Here is a 5,598-nt window from a genome sequence, read left to right as displayed (position 1 = left end):
GGGAAGTAAAAAGCTAGAGGAACACGAGGAGAATATAGTTAGACAAGAAAAAAGAAATTTATTTATTATGAAACTAAAGGCACTATGAAACTATAATAGATATGAAGTGGTCAGAGGTACATGAAAAAAAAAAAAAAGGATGGTACCAGGACTGCCTTTTCGCAATGGAGTGGTGTGCAAGAAATCAGAGGTTCAATAAGGATTAGGAATTCGATAAAGAAGCATAGGCAAATGGGCACTGGGAGCGTATCGAAAGACACCAAATGAAAGTGTACAGGGAGGCAATTAGTAAGTTGAAATTTGAACAATGGTTGACCAAAAAAAAAAAGATGAAACGCGGTGGGCACGGAATGCATTCAAGTATTTATACATGAAAAGTTCCAGCACAAAATGGACAAACCGAACCCGAAAACTTACACTTAAATACCTACACACTAGTGATGGGGCTGAGCAGACTACTTCAGTGGAAAAGGGAGTGAAAGAGGCAGGAAGAAAAATGTGGGAGGTAAGAATGCAGGAAAAATCAGCTCTAACAATGTACAGGTCACAAAAACAGTACATAAGAAGGGAAAATGCGTTTACAATTCACTGGGAAGTTGACGAGGACGCATAGGGCTAAATTTCAGGAGATAGACACATTATGTGCCGCCTGCCATAATGATAACGAGACACTAGAGCACTTCCGTGACCTGACTTCCGTGAAGGGGTAACAGATTTGGAAGGGGCCCTAGGTTTTGCTGGCGATGATGGAAGGACATAACAGAAAGGAATTACAGTCCCAAAGAGGCGATTAATCGTAATCGTAATCGTAATCTTTATTTGCTCAGGAGAGCCGTGGCACCGCGGAAAGGCGACAGCCCGTACCATGGAGGCCCGCGGTGCCACGTCTAGTGATGATGATTATGAGATGATATATACAAGGGGGGGAGGACGACGCGGCCTTCTCAACATCGCAAGCAGCGTTGCTTTGGGGTTTGTCAAGACACTTCTACCAGCTGTAGGAAGTGCCTGGGCGAACGGTGATGTCCGGAGGCTTCACCGTGCGGCTGGGAAAGCCTTGGCAGTTTGATGGTGTTGAGGACGACGTGCTCTTCTGATCCGCCGCACGAGTCTTGGAGGTTCGGCGGCGGTACAGGCCAGTAGGCAAGCGAGCCAAGGTGACCTTCGGTAGGCAGTTCAGTGGACCTTCTGGATGGTAAAGCCCTGGAGGTTGATGGTGCGCTCGCTCGCTTCGTTGAAGGCAGCGGCTCCAGGCGGTGGCCCAGTCAAAGTAGACTGCTGCCACCCCCGATGCATTGACGTCCAGGGCTAGAACGTAGCGCCCCGGTCACCCGGTATAGCTTCCTGGCATCGTCGTCGTCGTCATCTTGTTGGTGGAAAACTTGGTGGAAATTATCTAGGCAAAACTGAGTGATGCACAACTAAAGGCCCGTTCACACGATGCATTTTTCTCGTGCATCTAGTGTCGCGAAACGTAGTTTCTCGAAATGGTTCCGCCGTCTGAACGAATCCGAAAAGGACGCGCGCACCTAAAAAAAGTTGCGCGCACACCTCGCTCCTGGAGCGAGCTTTTGCTGAAACTTTGCCGAGTCCTGTCAATCACTCTGAGGGCGCCGCCAATGGCCGCTCAGAAACGCTCTCACGTGGCCTTTGAGGGGGCAGCGAGCTGTTTGAGAAGACCACTTCACTGCCGGTGTTGTAGCCGAGCCAAATGCAAAAAAAACCGAAACCACGAACGATGGAGGCTGCCGGCGCTTCCGCAAGCGCGTCAAGCACCACTGAAGGAAAAGTGAGTAGCATATCAGAAAAAAATCCAGCGAAGGACGAAGACGTAATTGCTGATGATGATAATTCGCGTCTATTTTTAGTCATAATTAAGGAATAAAACCTTTAGACAAGGAAACAAAAAGGGACGTACGCAGTACCGTCTCAAAACCAGCACAGCGTACAACTCTCATTTACTTCCACAACAGTCTTCTTCTTTGTCAACCTCCATCCAAATTATACATATTGAACAGTAGATAAAGTAAATGGCAGTAAATGACAATACAACAACTAGTAAATGACAAAATAAGAGTAAATTAAGTAAATGGAAGTAAATGACAGCTGTATGCTGTGCTGGTTTTAAGACGGTGGTGTGTATGTCCCTTTTTGTTTCCTTGTCTTAAGGTTTTATTTCTTAATTATGATTGTTCACCAGCTCGCCTGCGTTTTGACCCTTAGAATGTGGCGGAAGATGGAGAACACGACGCTGAATGGCTAATGGCGATGATGATGATGTTGGCTTTCAACTGAAGTGCCACTTTATGGTCAACACCCAAACTATTTTCGCGAGTCTAAACGTCATCGTTGTTGCACGTGAAGCGGTACGTGTGAACGAACACATTTCGCGAAACTTGAGTGTCGCGAAACTGTTGCGCGCCTAAAAGATGCATCGTGTGAACAGACCTTCAAGGGGCACTGACACCCCAAAGGTCGTATTTATTTTTATTGTCTAAAACGATTCAAGTTGCAGCCATAGACACGCAAAAAAAAACCGCATCGCGAAAAAAAATTTTCCCGCGCGCACGCGCGCCTTTTTCTTTTTGGCGTTTGATTTTCCCGCTTCTCGCCTCCTCGCTTCTTTTGATCGGTGACGTCAAAAATCAGGAAATTTAGAAGCTTTGTAGGCGACATTTCTATAACATTTAATTACGGCAATCCTAAAACATGTTTTTTAACGCAATTGCGAACGCACTACGGCCCTTCTTTTTGAAATACCAAAAATCGGGAGTTCGTTGTGGTGCCGTCTCCTGGATTTGTATCCTCCAACGGAAAACAGGCGACACCGCTCAAAACCGGTCCGCCGCAACGCCGGCGCTAGCCGGCGCTCGCTCCTTTCCTCCTCGCTTTGGGTCGCCATGGCAACAGCAGGGAGTGGTGACAGGAAAGGGGACTCTCAGGTCTCCGCAATTTTTGACGTCAAGGCACCGGCGCCGATCGCGCGGGAACTTCGAATTCGGCATTTGGAAATTGTTTTTTTACTTCACGAATACTGAATTCCCAAATTTCAAATTTTGAGGGTAATGTCCCGGCATCGTTTTCGACCGTTTCGGATAATAAAAAAAAATATGATTTTGATGTGTCAGTGCCCCTTTCACTATAATCAGTTACAGGCTAAGAAAAGTTTTCGAGGGAAAGGAAGGCTGGGAAAGAGGAAGCGAACGGAACGCTTGAGAGAAGAGGGTGTCTCCTCCTCTCCATCATTCTGTTTGCTTCCTCCTTCCCAGCCCTCTTTTCCCTAGAAATGTTTTCTTAACCTATAACTAGGGGAAGAAGAAGAAAACAAGAAAACAGGGTCTGCAGGACATCGGCTCCTGCTTTAATTCCAACTTATTCAGTACTAATTAATCAATATTGTTCTAAAACTGGTACCCAAGTCCGGGCGAAGGTGTGGGTTATCGGCGGACACCCAAATTTTCCTAAGTGGTACGTGACATTTCCAAGGTCCGTGGACTTTGTTTTCGGGGCGGCGGGAATCCCCGCTAAGCCTAACATAGGCCGAGCACAAGTACGGCCGTTGGCGGCGACCGCCGGCCGCCTAACCCGGCGGTGATCATGTTCGAGATGATGGACGAGACAACGACGGCCACGTCAACAGGAGAGGCTGTAGCTCCATCGCTACGAGTCGGCAACGTCGACGGGCGCACGTTCATAGAGGTTCCCGGGGAGCGTATCGAACCGGAAGAGGTCGAGGGATGGAAGGTCTCCGGCAAGCGAATCAAGGAGATCACGAGCGGCACGGAAAGCGGTGAGTTCGCTGCAACCAACCGGTCGTCCAGGCCCAGAACTAGGGCCAAATACGCCAAGAAAGTCGCATCGGCAATCACGAAAGGGGCACGGATGCCGGTAAGCATGCCGAAGGAGGATATCAAGATAGTGGTCAGGCCACGTGGCGGCCTCAATATAGCGAAGATGGGAGGCCCGGCTGCCATGGCGGCGGTCACAAGGGCGGCGGAGGTCACAAGGGAGGAGGCTAGCGAGGATACCGTCGGTATAAATACGCAGCAGATTATTATAGTGATTAGCACCCCAGACGAGCGGCGAGCTACGAGATACGCTAAAATGACGTCCATTAGCGAGGGAGGCAAGACGTATGATGTCAGCGCCTATAGAACGGCACCTGACGGAACAGTCAAGGGAGTCATTCGAGGCATAAACATAGAAGAGACGGCGGAGGATATCATGGAAAACATAGTGAAACAACCCCACGGCAGTGGAGGCGCATAGAATCGGAGAGACGACCGCGGTCGTAGTGCTCTTCGCGGGGCAGAAGGTACCGCATTACATCAAGTACGGCATAGTTTTGATCAAGTGTGGATTATATCGCAAGCATTTCGATGTTTGCAAGACGTGCGGTAAACTGGGACATAGACGAGACGTGTGCCCGAATCCCGGGAACAAGTCCTGCTTCGGCTGCGGCATGGCGAACCCGGAGGAAGGGCACGAGCTGAAATGTCAACCGCAATGCAAGCTATGCGGGGGCCCACATCCAACAGGGGAGAGGGGCTGTAAAAACAAATACAAGATGCCATACATAGTTAAGCGACGCCAATGGGAGCGCAAAGCGGAGGCCGCGGAGCAGCAAGTGGTAGCCGCAGACTTTCCACCGTTTAGGTCGTGCTCCATCGAGAATCAGCGCAGCGTATCAAGACGACGAGCCGACAGTCGGAGAAGGGAAGTCAGTAAGGCAGAAGCATCAGTCGCCGCCGCGACGTAGCGCGGCCGAGGGAGGGAACTTCCTGGGCAGACGCTGTCAAGACAACTAGGTCCGAGAGCAAGCAATCCAGTGTGAATAGTTATTACGAGAAGAAGAGGCAGGAGGACCTGGCAGCGATGAAATCCCTCAAGGACGAAAACGACAAGCTCAAGCGCAGAATCTCGGAGCAGGATGATATAATCAAGGAAATCAATGCGAAGCTGGCAATCCTGATTGGGGAGCGACAGCAACAGGCACCACAACCAGTACCAGAAAAGACGACGGAGACCATAGTTGAGGACGAATCAGAGACCGAAGTGGACCCCAGAGCCGATAGGCCAACGGAACCAGCCCCCAAGAGAAGGGCCATAGAAAGCATCAGGGATCGAAAGATCATGGATAAGCTCAAGAGACACGATGAAAGATTGGACAGAATGGAGGAAATCTGCAAGGAGACTAGCGAGCGCCTCACTTCGCTCGAGAAGAACATGCAGAGTATGTTGGCGCAACTACAGGTACAGCTACAAGCACAAATACAAGCGCAGATACAAAGCATGGAAATCGGCATCATTACCAAACTCCAACAATCATGGACGGGACAGGGCGTGCAGCAACAACCACTCCGCCAGTAAAAGGCCTCGTAGTCTGGCACTGGAACTGTAACGGTTTTGCACACAAGAAAGCGGTACTACAACAGCACTTGCAGAGAGTAGACAGGAAACCAGATGCGATCATGGTACAGGAATCTAATGCCGCGGAGACACCCAAGCTCGCGGGATACCGATCGCACAACAGGCCTCCGGATACCTGCGAAACGCCCAAGGGGAAGGGTAGGGGAGTCTGTATCTTCGTACGAAAGG

At 49.8% G+C, this 5,598-nt stretch overlaps 1 pseudogene; it reads left to right on the top strand.

Annotated features, from left to right (window-relative positions):
* The first annotated feature begins 3,606 nt into the window (after positions 1-3,606).
* LOC120849939 lies at positions 3,607-5,370 on the top strand (annotated as a pseudogene).
* The last annotated feature ends 228 nt before the right edge of the window (positions 5,371-5,598 follow it).

This window comes from Ixodes scapularis, unplaced genomic scaffold (genome assembly GCF_016920785.2).
Source record: "Ixodes scapularis isolate PalLabHiFi unplaced genomic scaffold, ASM1692078v2 PGA_scaffold1__304_contigs__length_218370807, whole genome shotgun sequence".
Taxonomy (NCBI): domain Eukaryota; kingdom Metazoa; phylum Arthropoda; class Arachnida; order Ixodida; family Ixodidae; genus Ixodes; species Ixodes scapularis.
The sequence above is the reverse complement of the archived record's forward strand: the minus strand, read 5'-3'. Positions and strand labels throughout refer to the sequence as shown.